A 15,043-nucleotide genomic window follows, 5' to 3' on the forward strand; every position below is an offset into this window, starting at 1 on the left:
AACAGAATAGTGTGAATCATGAAAACAACAACATAAAAAAAGTTGACATATGAATAATGGTGCCAGATAGAACTCAGAGATTCTGCAAGAGATATCTTCATCGAATCTTTTCCAAAATATCTTTATAACACAAAACTCAATGTAAATTCATTTAATTTTCTCACTCCTATTTGGAGAATAGATTTTAAATTGGAAAGATCTTGTCCCAGACTAGTCATGACATTTGATAAAGATTTTTTGCCCTGTTTAATGTACAGTCTAGGAAAATTTCATAATGAACTGATTAGAATTTAAATGATAGCTGTTTTAAAACATTTTTTAATACTGCATATATTTATAGGACAGATTATTCAAGTTCCTAAGTCTATCAGGAAATTAATTTACAGTTTAAAATGAAATAAATATATACTATGTCTGTGTCTAAATTCCTCAAGAGAGAAATTATATTCTATCAAGCATTAAATACATATTTAAATATTATGTTTACACATGGTTACATGATAAACTCTAAGAGCCTTTTCAGAAACATTATGGGATATCCATTAAATGAAAGAAAATGTACTGCATTCCTACAAAAGAAGATGCTTTCTGATTTCTGAATTTAATAACACTTTACAGAGACTGTACATTTAAGGACCAGGAACTGAGCAGGAGAGAAGTTCACTGGGAAGGAAATCGAGGAGAGATCAGGAAAACTGGGTGTGAGGAAGGGTTAGAAAAACCAGCGGTGTTCTTACTACAATTCTCATGGGGTTGGAAGTGTGACGCTAAGACAGAAGATTCTACATGATTTATTTATTTGACACATAACCCCCCTGGCCATTTGTGTTCTCAGAAACTTCTTGCTGGACATTTCCTTCTCTAAGCCTAGGTTTACTGTCATGCTGCATGGGTTTATGAACCTCTCTATCTTGAAGCTCTTCATCCTGACCCATTCTTATCACTGTTTCATTTGTTGTCCCTTCATCAGCACACAAGGAAGGAAATGTATCTGTGTATATAGGCATACAAATAATATATATATCTACATTTCCTTCCTACTATGTATAGACGATACATGCAGATATTTACAAGTATATATAGAGGCATATATATGTGGGCATGTGCAACAAAACCAAAAAAGATTTTGATTTTTCACTTTTTTCATTTTTCGTGCTTTGAACATTTCACTCAAGAAAAGGGAAAGCTGAGAAAGAAGTGATTTAACTTGTCTTGTATCGCAGGACATATCCTCAGGTTCATCTGACCCCAGAGCAGCTGTTCTAGACCACTAGACTTCCAAGACAGCCTGCTCTGCCAGGACTACCTGCGACACTGGTTGGCAGTGGCCAGCCCTGGCTTCTCCAACAAGGAATCCCACGTGGTGGCTGCTGTCTGTCGTCTTAGGATTGACTTGGCTCCCTTGAATTTGCATTCACTGAATCATATCACTAAATGCCTAATGATTCTGGAGAATAAGAGTTTTCTCTCTGATGATGGTACTTCTTATAATATTTGATGGGCTTTTCTGAAAGTTAACTTCTAGGTGAAAACAAAGTCAAAGCAGTTTTTTACAAGTTTGATTCCTCTCCACTGTGTTTAGCAGAATGGAGTTTAGTATGCATGTGAGAAAATGTATCACATACTGGCTCATGGGCAGTAATTCAGGCATTCCTGATATACTCAATGAGTTTCAGTACCGATATCCTCATGTATTTATTTATTTTTCACTATTTTCTTGGAAAGAGATTATTCCCCACAGACAATGTAAAAAAATAAACAAAACAAAACAAAACAAAAACAAAAGCAAAAAACAAACCCTAAACCTTCAGACTTCAGACTTCCAAACTGTACTTCAAGCAGCCATAAAATTATTTCAGGTGGCAAAATTTTTTATAAACAGCCACACATTTGATGACTTTATTTTTTCTATATAAAATTTATCTTTTATTTATTTATTTTTAATTTTTTATTTTTTATAATCATATAATGTATTTTTATCCCCCGGGGTACAGGTCTGTGAATTGCCAGGTTTACACACTTCACAGCACTCACCACAGCACATACCCCCCCCAATGTCCATAATATTTGATGGGCTTCAAGACTTCATTAAACTCTATGAATATAGACAGTACTATAAGTGAGAAAGTTGTAAGAAGGAAAGGGTGTGTTAATTTATTAAAATATCTCAGTGGAAAAGTCATGTTTTTAAACTTTGTATTCACAGCTCTCCCAAAAATCCTCCTTTCTTTCCTTTTTTCTCCTCTGAAGTTCTATTGGAATTAGTGATGTGAGAACTAAATCAGAATTTTAAGCCAGGGAAAGGCAATCACAGCTCCCTCAAAAACTTTGGAATTTTAAAGATGGAACACATTAGGTTTGAGTAAGAAAGGCATCATTGTTTTACCTGTGGTCATTATAATGTCCAGGAATTTCAGGTGAGTGAAGTCCTATCCAGAAGGAACAAGAGAAGAAGAGGAATCAGTTCCCCACCAGAAATACAGAATTCTGAACAATGGATTATCAGGACATGTTTCTCACGAATCGGATCGTGCAAAGCTGGAAGGAAGTTGCAGCTGCAGAAGTAAACACTGTACTCAAAGCATTAGGAATAGGTGATTGCTTTTACTAAGTTGGGCAGAATCATTTTAACAACCTTAATTTAATTTCAAAACAGATTATTTACAAACTAAACCCTTTTGCTATTTCTATTTTGTAATGTTTGATTGGCAACAAAGTCATCATTTAAAGACAACTGAAATGTGAGTACAAATCCATAAAAAAACACAATTTCTCCCAGGTTTCCATAGTAACATAGAAAACCATGACCCTTAAGCTCAGCCATCTTTTCTTTTCTGTTGGATCATTTACAGTGAACTTACGTGTTCCCAAACACACTTGAACACACTCAGAAGAGGCTATTCATTTAATAGCACCTTTTATTTCCAAAAATGAAAGGACACTTTTAATACTGTAGTTAAACCATAACTGTAATCTGGAGGACATGCAGCAGTTTTCCCAGACCAAGTCTTTATTTGACACATATGGATCTAATTGTAAATTTTATTTGTTGATGTTCTTCATTCCTGGATTTTTAGTGGGTAGTGGGGGACACCCTTGATAAAATTAAGCCTAGTATAAGTCTGTCCAAAATGTTGGGAGTGACCCTAAATCTTTTCATCATATGCAAGTAAACCAAATATAAAAATGAGTAAAAATGAATTCAATTGAACCTAATTTCATATTGTCCTATTACTTCTTAATTCTTACTATCCTGTGTAAAGGAGATAGCTGATTATTTTATATGCTTGTTGAAAACGTGTTAATTCAGAGCGCCATTATGAAGAAATGCAAATAGGAACAAATGAAATTGCTTATAACATGTATTAAGAAAAATGAAGAAAAAATATTGGCCTGGTGAAAAATCACATTTTGAATACTTGACTGTTCTCAAAACTGAGAGCTTATTAATTGAAATCTGAAACCCCAAAGTAAGTAAAAGAGGTTTTGCCTTACCAGTGTATGACATTTCTAATTTATATTTGTATCTATATATAGATATTTCTATATCATAATGATATTCAGAAAAGCTCAAATTAAGAGAATAGCTAATACACCCAACAAATAATATTAGATGTATGTGCATGTGGAAAAGTTAAATGTTGCTCTCCTTATAGTTCATGTAAAAAAATGTATGCCTCAAGGGTACCAGGGTGGCTCAGTCTTTAAACATCTGCCTTTGGCTCAGGTCATGATCCTGGGGTCCTGGGTTCAAGTCCTGCATCAGGTTCCTTGCTCAGTGGGAAACCTGCTTCTCTCTCTCCTATTCCCTCTGCTTGTGTTCCCTCTTTTGCTGTCTCTCTGTCAGGTAAGTAAGTAAAATCTTTAAAAGAAAAAAAAATTATCTCTTAAATATCTTCAGTGGTAGAGCTGAAGGCTATATAATACAGCATCTGGTCACAATTTGTATTTTGCAAAAGTAAATTATCTGGGTGTTAATTTAAATGTGATGGCCTTTTGGATTTAAACTGTTAAAGTAATGACATGTTTGGTAGAATATGTGGATTAAATTGGAATTAGACACATATTATTGAAAATTATTGTAACTTATTTAGGAGTGAATCACTCTACTATCTAGATTGTAAACCACATAGAATATTTACTCTATATATTATACTATAGCATCTAGATTACAACTACATAGATGTAACATAAATACTGCTACATGAGGACTACACTGTGCTATGATACTACTTTGTAGATTGTGAAAAATCTGTCACTAATCCCAAATTATTTATGATAAATCACAAATTAATAGTAATCATATCTGATGCTTGATGCTGAAGCTACAAATAGCTTCCTCGAGAAGCCATTTTTCTCAGAAAATAAATGAGATTCTAAAAGTGGTAGTAGCAATAAGAACAATTCTGCTAGGTATTTCCACAAATATTTCTCGCTTAAAGCAAGAGCCTGGTCCTAAAGATAATGCTTTTGCTCACTTTACAAGGGCAGAAACTGAGAGAAGTTAAGATAATTGAGTAGGATTATACAATTATTAAGTGCAAAATGTGAATCTCAAGTCCTAGTTTTCTGACCTCAAACCTAATGCTGGTGATAGTAGCAACATGTACCATTGATCCATGAAAAGGAAAAAATACTATGCTTTCCAGGTGTTAGGAAAGACTTCATTGAATATATTTGACATGGAATGAGCTTTGAAAAAATGACTGGGCTTTAAGAAGTAGGGAGGGAGGGTGTCTTGGGCCAGAAGGACAGTATAAGCAAAGGCAAAGAAATGTCTAACCATGTAGTAATGGCTAAGACATTTTGATTGTCATGGAATTTTCCTAAATGAAGTGTAGGCTTTGATCAGTTTGCAGAGGCCCTCGAGCACCAGGCTACATCGGTAATGAATCTGATGCGTGCATATCGTGTGGCAGATGAACACCACGATAGATGGGAAGCAAAGTGCAGGGTATGTTTTGATTACATGTTGTAAAAATAACGAATGTGTGTAGCCTTACTCATGCAGGCGAGAGCACTGGCAGAGGAGAAAAAGGCCACAGTGAACACTGTGCATGTCTCTGAGGTGGTTTTCTGTTCAAAGTATTACTCAAAGCAGTGGATAATTATGTTATTTAACTATTCAAGTAATATGATTCTGAACAGGGGCTTTTGGGCAAACATATTTTAGTTTCATCATTAAACTAATTCTGTTGTTCTAGAATATATGACCTACCACCTGCGATGGAACATTTCTGAGGCCTTCTGGGCAGATGTAATAGACTAGACATTGCTGAAGACAAATTCCTGGAAAAGAAAGATTTGTGAAATCCTACAGGGAACCAAGGAAACTATACTCCCAAACACTGTCCCCTGCAGAGACGGCTTTATCATTGACTGTCTCTTAGCTCTTCAAAAAAAACTTTGAACTTGTAAATGGTAACTACTGTTACATTATATTTTAAATCCCCACAGAAAATTACAGAAATATTGATGGTTATCCTATGCTATGAAAGGAGGCTCTAATCTTGATAATAATCTTTGTGTTCATAAACCCAACTTCTTTCTCTGGGTATATAAGGGAAATATGTATTTGCAAGTGGAGAATAATTTAAAAAAATCAATTTATTTTTATACATTTTCTGAAAACATGGTCTGCCTCAAATGGTGCTGGCTTTTGGCTATATGAAGTTAAATAAGAGATGGTCCCTTCCTAAGAATATTCATGATTTGTTTGGCTTCTCTGTTATTTTTAGAAAATATTTGAATTCTGACTCTTTACAAGAATATGTCTGATTTCCTCTACGTCACTTCCAAATCATATGAATTTCAAGGTACTCTCAGCATTTTGGGCAGATAGGAAGAGGTTGCATATGAACTTGTTTCTGTTCTTACCTCAGGTGACTCTGGAGTAGAAACATAAATGGTGCCGTGTATTCTCTTAGATATTTAACTGTATAGGTGTGAATGAGATGTGTGATGGGTAAGCGGTTGTCAGAACCTTCTGAAATTTTATTCTGTGCCACACAATATTGTGGGTTTTTTTTTTCTGTGTATAGCATGATTCTTCAGATGATGTTATATGAATGTGCTCAAAAGCTACATGCACGTATTGTTTTAGGGAAATTCATAATGACCAGAAATGTTGTATGTCATTTTCACAGACTGATAGATTTCATTTTTGCCTTAGAATGCATTTGGAGAGTATCATTATAAATATTAAGAGAAAAATATTACAGAGACCCTCTAAAGATTCCTCTTTGGGGATTTCCAAGCCTCTTTGATCAGCATTCCTGTGATGAAGTCCAACAAAAATCCTTACTACTGAATGTTCTCTTGTTCTGCTTTAAAGAAGAAAAAAAAAAACTGTTTAAAAACTAGTTCTGTACAGTTTTCCAGGACTCTTTCTCATCTTCCTTTGATTTGGAACTTTGTGTTCTTCTGTGATTTTAATGCACACTTGAATGCCCCATAAAGCATGAGATGGATGAATTAAAGCAGTAGTGTGAAAGTAGATTCTACTTAAAGGCATTTTCTCTTATGTTGCTTTTTCCTCAAAGCACCCTTAGCAAGTAATATTAAGATTCAAGTATTGTGAATTCATGGATGTTTCTACAGGCATACAGATATTCATCCTAAACAGATAAGTCTAATGTTCCCTTTGAGGATGTTGTTGGTGTGAATAGTTCTTTTCCTTGAAAAAATGATGATCTTTTATTATTTTTAAATATAGATAGGTTTAAAAGTAAATTTCTCTCATTTGGAACATATTGTGGTTCATAACTTCCACAAAATTAAATTGTTTATGCTATTATAATTCATCAAGTGAATATATATCTTCCTATTAAGAAAACGGTTTGTCAGATGTCGTAAAACATTTTTTTAACAGTAAAGGTCACATTTTATTGCAAAAACCTGTCAGTGCTTTATGTCCAAGCTGTGAAATGTTATTGCTTCAGGGCGATTATATGGGAGGGGGCTGTGGTTAAGAATGCCTTTCTGTGGCCGGCTATGATTTACAGCAGCAAATAGAGAATTAAACCCTTAATTGAAGCCTACAGAGCTGTACCTAGAGGCTACATTCAGCCTGAAATTTGATTCAGACAATTTTCTTAGTCAAGCCCCTATGGGCTTACCAGTTGATTCTCATGAGTTTTGATTGTGATTGAAAAGACAAGCTGTTTTCTGCTTTGCCCTGAACTTCCCTAAGGTAAATCCCCAGTTTTAGTAAGCTTCTTGATTAACGTGAAGGGAGACCTAATGGGAGAGAGAGAGAAAGCACAAGCACAGGATTTTAACTATTCCCTCACTTTCCAAAATGAAAGTATCTTAACATTCCAGATATTTCCTAGAAGAAATCCTCATTTAGGAAACTGGCAAACCTACCTACCCTGAAATTATGATGGAACTGTAGTTGTGTCCTCACAGACTTGCGCCTGTTCCTCTGAGAGAGGGTAAGTGGATCATTGATTAGGGGTACCTTCTATTTGTTTGGGCCACATTGGGGTGTATCACCAGTGGGTGGCTGACTTATGTGGTACATAAATGTCAATCCACAGATCATATGGTCCTGAATGAATCTTCTCATCCCTTTCTATCCATAAGCTATACCCTTGTTTGTTCCATCATATTTTGTATTTATTCTATTTTTCTTTGACATCTCTTCTAGGTTACTAAAGTATTTACTCTCTTAGTGAGATATATTAAATTCTGCTTTTCTCTCACTACTTGTTTCTGACTATTGTGCTTAACACATCTTATGAAATTTTCCCATATTTCTTAAGCCTAATTTATATCAATGCTTAATGCTTATGATTATCAACCATCATTCTGCTTTCTTGTCCTCTGTATGAGAATTGAATATTTGCAAATAATTCCACAAACTCACATTAAGTATTGCATGCTTAAGATATGCAAGAAAATGTTCTGGGTGTTAATGAAGATAGAAAGATAAAATATAATCCTCAATTTAAGTTTACGGAATGGTGGAGGGGCTATGCTATTTAACTTAAATTATAATGACAGGTAGGTAGAAATTTCTCTGGAATGGGGTACTGACATGATGAGAATCCTGATTTAGGGAAATGAATCTGGAAGTGGTGTATGACATGAGTTATGGGAAGAAAGTTTGAATAAATGGTCATTTTAGTGGTCTAGGAGAGTATCAATGTTGTCTTAAGCCACTAAAGTGGTTATGAGATAACAAAGAAAGGATGAGACACAAATTATATTTTGGAAATAGAATTAACATTTGATAATCTACTGTTTATAGGTAGTTCAGGGGTAGGAGAAAGGACACTAACCTTGAGCATTTGAGCTTGGGTGAATGGTAGTAAAGAAATTAAATAAAAATAGTTACATAGAGATAGAGCCAGAGGCAAAAGATGTCTTTCCAGTTGGAAGCGTATTGAATGGATTATTCCCAGAGGACATGTACACAGAGATAATAAGGCAAACCAGAAATGCCAAATAAAAGGTATAAACATAAATAAAAATTGGGAATCCTCTCAGTAGAAGAGAATGCTCAACTAAGGCATGTGTTTCTTTCTTCAGAAGAAAGAGTATAGAGATAAAAGAGAGAAAATGATGGAACTTTGAGAATTAGCAACACTTTGGGTGGTGAGGAAGAGGGAAGGAGGGAAGACTAAACAGAAGATTGTCAGAGGTTTGGTTTTGGGAAAACCTGAAGTGGGGAATGTGGCAAATCTTTTTGGTAAAAGCAAGATAATTAGATGATAGTGAAAAGGTAATTATACTTAGCCAATAATAATTTAGTGAGAGTAAATTTGGGGAGAGACATTTCAGTAAAATAGTGAGGAAATAAACTGCATTTTGAGATATTTGCGAATGAGAAATGATAACCCAGAAGCAGTGAGAATAAACCATCTTGGTTGAAAATGTGCCAGTGAAGGAGAGACACAACGAAGTAACAAGACTGAAGAAAAGAGTTGGGTTACATCATGAGCCTGTGGGCTGAACGGATTGTTACAGGGAAGATGGAGGGATGGAAGATGTAAAGGAGAGAAGACATAGCTGAGAGAATCTAATGGGAAACAAGGTTAAGGTCAAGAAAGCAGAGTAAGGGTATATCTTTGTATGGTGCTAATAGGGAGTAAAATTTTCCTAGATCAGCAAGAGGCTTTCTACTATTTCTTATCCTGCCTCTCTGTGAATGGACTGCATTCGTGTCAGCTAAATTTAAAGAGACCTGATTTGGATATTCAGATGATCAATTTATTTATATCTTCTTTGTCATTGCAAAAGTGCTTGAAAATGTCCTCTCCTTATCTTGTATGTATACAAATTAATGGCTGGGGCTTTGATCCTCCTTAATGTTAATGGACACATGAAACAATTTACACAAAATGAGACTGATGTAAAAATGGTTATGAATATGAAAGCACGAGACACAATCTCAAATAAAGGAACTATTACTTTTCATATAGGCAAGGGCATTTGGTAATAGGACATGAAGAAAAAATTAGAAATTCAGTTGTTGGAGCCTCTAGTTTTCAGACAGCACATATAGACAATAAATGGCACAATTTAATACTTAATTTAGGGACTCCCACTACATGGAAGGTAGTATTAGATAAGATTTTTCTATAAATTCTTTTGTTATCCCTTGGTTCATGCTTGATATCTACAGTTTATGCTACATGTTAGCACAAGAACACCTAGATTCAGGCTGAGTGTGAACATCTTAGAACAAGGACTTTCTACTTCATTTTCTAAGGACCCAGACTGTTGCCTTTAATATATAATATTTTATATATGGGAGTATAGTCCTTTTAGTACTTATAAAAACAATGATAAAGCTTATTGTCTAATGATGATGACAGCAAATTTAATTATAAGTAGTGCTGAGATTGTAGATATCTCTTGTTTTTAGATTACTTCCTAAGGAAATAATATTTACTGACTGTGACTAAGATTATCCTAATTAGCATTGCTGAATAATCTTCTAGAGAATTTTTACAAATGAAATAAGAGCAAAATAACTTTACCTGACTTTTCTTCCTGAAAGAGATAAAACCATGGAGATCTTGTTGTTTTTATTTTTAAAGATTTATTTCAACTACAATTATTTTGGCATATGTGGCAGACTTCCACCCAATTCTGTTTAACACATATTCATGCAATATCTGTCATCTGTGCCAGACCTTGTAGGTTGGGAGTGTTATGGTCAAGAAAACAGACCAGTGGCCTTTGCCGTCGGGGATCATATATCCCAGAGTGGTAAGGTTTCAAGAGAGAATAAGAAATACATAGAACACAAAGGACAATCATTTACATTTTGAGGGGCTAGAAAATATTTGTTAGGTTTCTGGATGAGGCATTTCATCAGGGTGTGGTATATTTCTTAGAGAATGTAAGTTTTATAAGAGCATAGATCATTAAAAATTTCTGAGTATAAATTAAGGAGTGGAGATATATAAAATGGTGAGTGAAACATGAACTTTTATACTAGGGGAAATAAGGAATCCCTGAAGGGTTATAAGCAAAGTGGTGACATGATTAAAATTGCACTTTGCAAAGATCTGATCATGGGGGACAATAGGGTAGATGAAGCAAGTCTTGAGTCAGGAATCTTTATTAGGTAGTAGCTGAATTAGTGCACGGAATACATGATGGTGGCCTAAACTATTGCTGTTCTGTGCAATTAGAGAATAGATTTGAGGGGTACAAAACAGATGGAGTTTACAGTTCCTGGTATTTACAAGGAGAAGAGGGAGGGAGAAGAAAGAATCAATGATGCCCAGGTTTCTGGTTTGGGCAACTAATTAGACTGGGGTACTTTTCTCTGAACTTGGAGTCATAGGAAGAAGATCTAGTTTGGAGGTAGAAGAAATAAACTCCATTGCTGGCCCACAGGCTTTAGCAGTCTCTTGTACCATCTTCATGGAGCCCTTAATTGCCATCTGTTGTGTGGACCTGAGGGTTCTCAAGAGAGAAGGTAAGCAGCTTTATACATGTGGATCATAGCTGTGGTTGCTCCAGGAATATGTAGCGTGAGAAGAGAGCCTCCAACAGGGTCTGTGAAATTTTTGTGTAAGGAGCCATGTAGTTAATATTTTAGGGTTTGTGGGCCATGTTGTCACAACCACTCAGCTCTGCTCTTATAGCACTGAGGTAGCCAGACAGTCCACAAGTTGAGTGGCTATGGATGTGACACATTCTAAGTTAATTATGGATGCTGAAATTTTAATTTCATATAATTATCACATATCAATAAATATTGTTCTTCCTTTGATTTCTGTTTTCTTTTGTCAACCATTTAAAACTATACGAGTCTGGAACACCTGGGTGGCTTAGTCAGTTAAGTGTCTGCCTTTGGCTCAGGTCATGATCTCCGGGTCCTCAGATGGGGCTCCGCATTGGGCTCCCTTTTCAGCAGGGAGTTTGCTTTACCCTCTGCCCCTCCCCGTGCTTGTGCTCTCTCTCTTTGCTCTTGCTCTAACTCAAATAATTAAATACAATCTTAAAAAAATAAAAATTTAGGGGCACCTGAGTGGCTCAGTGGGTTAAGCCTCTGCTTTTGGCTCAGGTCATGATCTCTTGGTCCTGGGATTGAGTCCTGCATTGGGCTCTCTGCGCAGCAGGGAGTCTGTTTTCCCCTCTCTCTCTGCCTGCTACTATGCCTACTTGTGATCTCTCTCTCTCTCTGTCAAATAAATAAATAAAATCTTCAAAAAAGTTAAAAAAAAAAAAAACAACTAAGAAAAAAAAAAAAAAAGTAAAACTTTACAAGTACATTCTTAGTTTGTGGACCAAACAAGAAAATAAGCAGGTTACCCATGGCCCTTGGGTCACAATTTGTCAGCCTCTGGTTTAGAACATTACCTTTGGGTGGCTCAGTGGGTTAAAGCCTCTGACTTCAGCTCAGGTCATGATCCCAGGGTCCTGGGGATTGAGCCCCGAGTGCTCGGCAGGGAGCCTGCTTCCTTTCCTCTCTCTCTGCCTGCCTCTCTGCCTGCTTGTGATCTCTGTCTGTCAAACAAATAAATAAAAATCTTAAAAAAAAAAAAAAAAAAAGAACATTACCTTTCAGTTCACAGATACTAGAGAGGAAATGACAGGCATTGAGTCAGAAAGATAGAAGAAAAAATTAAGAGCATAACATAAAAAATATACATATTATATAATTTTGAGTTAGTTAGCTCTGACATTTGGGATAGCTCACTGCCAAAAAGTTAATAATTGCAGCAATGAATGAGATACACAGGTAGTGGAAAGGTGGGGCTTTTAATAAATGTGCTTAATTTAACATTGTAAATGTAATAAACATAGAAGTGTTGGAAAAGAGAAGTCATCCCTTCCCATCCTCCATCCCTCTTTCTGCCACCATCCCAATCCCCAAAAGCATGAGTTCAGATGTCCTAGAAACCTGAGTTCTCTCTATTCTTGGCTGTCTCATAATAGCCAGTTAATTAACTTCTCCTGTTTCAGTTTATTTTTCTTCAAAATGAAGATAATTTGGTGGAAAAAGAGAGAACAAGTGAGAAGACATGCATGCATGTGCTGGAAATGGAGTTCATAGAGTTTGGGGTAAATTAGAGCAGAATACACACACACACACACCCCTAACAGTGAATATAGAATATATTTAAATGCTTTATGAATGTTATTTCTCTCCTTTAAAAAATATTTACAATTTAATTTCCTGTGTGAGTTCTAATCATTCTCAGAAAAATGATCTGTTTTTCTGGTTTCAGGTAAGACTAGATGAAGTCATCAGTATTTGTTGAGTAGGGATCGAATGAATGATCCTTTTTAAAACGTGAGCATCTGTGCATGGGCAATGCAAACTGCTGAATTGCAATGGGTTCTCAACTATTGTACATTTCTTGTGATGATGATACCATTGGCCACTATAGAATCAAGGTGCTGGATGGATTTTTGCATTTGTGCACACCAGTAAACACAAATGAAAGAAAATTTGAGAAGCAATTTGGCGGGAGGGAAATAAATGGTCAAGTTAGAACCTAACTTTGCCATTTATTTGACAGAGACAACTTAGGACAAGTTATTTAACCTCCTCAATAAGCCTCGATTTCATTATCTATAAAATGTGGATAAGCTGTCTCATTGTGGGTTACGGTGTGACTTAAATGAGAGGACATAAGGTATTGAGCACAGTGGCTGACATGTAGTAGGTGCTCAATAAATATTAGTTCCTTCCTTCCCATTCCCTCTTACAAGAAAATCAATTTTGACCTTTATTTCTACTTGCTGTGGGCCATTTGCCTTAAAGAACAAACCTAAATGAAAAAGAAGAGTTTTATTGATGTGTTTGCAAATGGATTGTTGGGAATGTGGAATCTGTTACATTTGAAGTACATAAATTCCACTGTGATAGGAGCCTCATGTAAAGCTAGGAAGAGGTCTGTAATTTGTTTTATTTAAAACATTGAATTATGATAGCTTACTTAATAACTCCAAACTACTAAGCTAAACTACATTTGTGTTCAGCAAACAGTCATAAAAAATCCCTGTTAGACATTTAATTACTGCACAAATTGTTTTATAAAGCGCTGTAAAACAAACATGTTGATTAGCAAAAAAGAAATAGAGATGTGATTGCAAAAACACTAATCTTTTTAAATGTATAAATTTAGCTGCAACCGAGTAGTCTGTCATATGGAACACTTTAGCCCTTAAGGCTTGTCATTCTTTTGTAACCCTGTCCACTTTTAAAGATAGAACTTCACATGTAGAATATTTTCATGTGTACAAATTGAAAAGAGATTTACTGTATCCTCATGAAAAATGCTTTGTTGTATTTTTTTTCTTAATGGAGACTTATATTAACATTTATGAACACAAATTTACAGAATCAAATTTTCAAAGACAGGCCAAAATCAATGCTTGAGTAAATCAGGAAGTAGGTGAGTGAATGTCAGACTAAGGAGATGGCAGCAGTCATTAAGATTCAGGGTGGGGGTGGGGACGATGACTTACTTATTGGCGCTCTTCAGAGGACCTGATTCTGAAGTCATCCCTCAAAGTCCCTCAAATCTAAGGCACAGGAACTGTCTTCCTAAGAGCATTAATGTGATCTTCATCAATGCCTTTTCTGTTATTTTATTTTTTAATGAAGATGTTAGTTCTAAATTCAGTCAGGGCAGGGGCCTGCATTGTGACTTCTACCAGAGGAGAATTTATAGTGGTTAAAAATCCTTTTTAGGCTTCTTGGCCTAATCATCTTTGAAACTACATCATAATTTTGGCAAGATCACTTAAGTTATAACTGGTAGCTATATAAGAGATTAAACACATGCATGTATGAGGGCAGCCACCTACTCCCACATGCATATATATACATACTCAAGCACATACAAAAACCCCCATGAATTTCACAAGAGTGACACATATCAGACAGTCATAATTTTGACTTATCCAAAATGGAAGAGAGAGAGAGAGAGAGGTGGAGGGAAGGGAGGAGGTAGAGAGAATGGGAAAGAGAGAGAGAGGAGTGGGGCCATTTCTCATTAGTGTATCCATTCATACACTAATGAGAAATTTTTACAAATTTTTCTTTAGTAATGTTATTTATCAGTTACTAGAGTTGCAAGGATGAATTAGAATTCTTATTTATATAAATCTTACAGCTTTTTAGTCTTACAGTTTTGAGAAGAGAGAAAGAAATATAAACAATTTAAATAATCAGAGAAAAAATATAACCATTAATAGACCACTGAGTCATTTTGGGAAATGGGAGAGAGGTTTCCAGAATGAAGTACATGATTTAATGCATTTTGGTACTTTTGAGGTCCTACTGTAACAATGGGCACAACTCCATTCAGGGCTATGTCTAACACGGAGGAGTGGGGTGTGGTCCTTGTCATTCAGGAGCTTGCCCATAGCATCATATTGAGAAACCCGTTAACTGAGGCAAAGAAGAGTAATAAATCAAGGAAAATTGTGAAAAATTGTATTGAGGAAATGTACAAGACAATACACAATAGAGCAGCAAACAAACACATATGGGTTATCACTCTCAACATAATCCCATGGGCCTTGAAGGAACCCTGACCTATAAAAAGATCTTCTTTAAAGA

At 35.6% G+C, this 15,043-nt stretch overlaps 1 protein-coding gene across 1 annotated transcript in view; it reads left to right on the forward strand.

Annotated features, from left to right (window-relative positions):
- The window catches only part of LRP1B (LDL receptor related protein 1B), a 1,985,448-nt gene that overhangs the window by 50,948 nt on the left and 1,919,457 nt on the right, over window positions 1-15,043 (forward strand). The window lies entirely within an intron of this gene.

Source organism: Neovison vison, chromosome 3, assembly GCF_020171115.1.
Source record: "Neovison vison isolate M4711 chromosome 3, ASM_NN_V1, whole genome shotgun sequence".
NCBI classification, from domain to species: Eukaryota; Metazoa; Chordata; class Mammalia; order Carnivora; family Mustelidae; genus Neogale; species Neogale vison.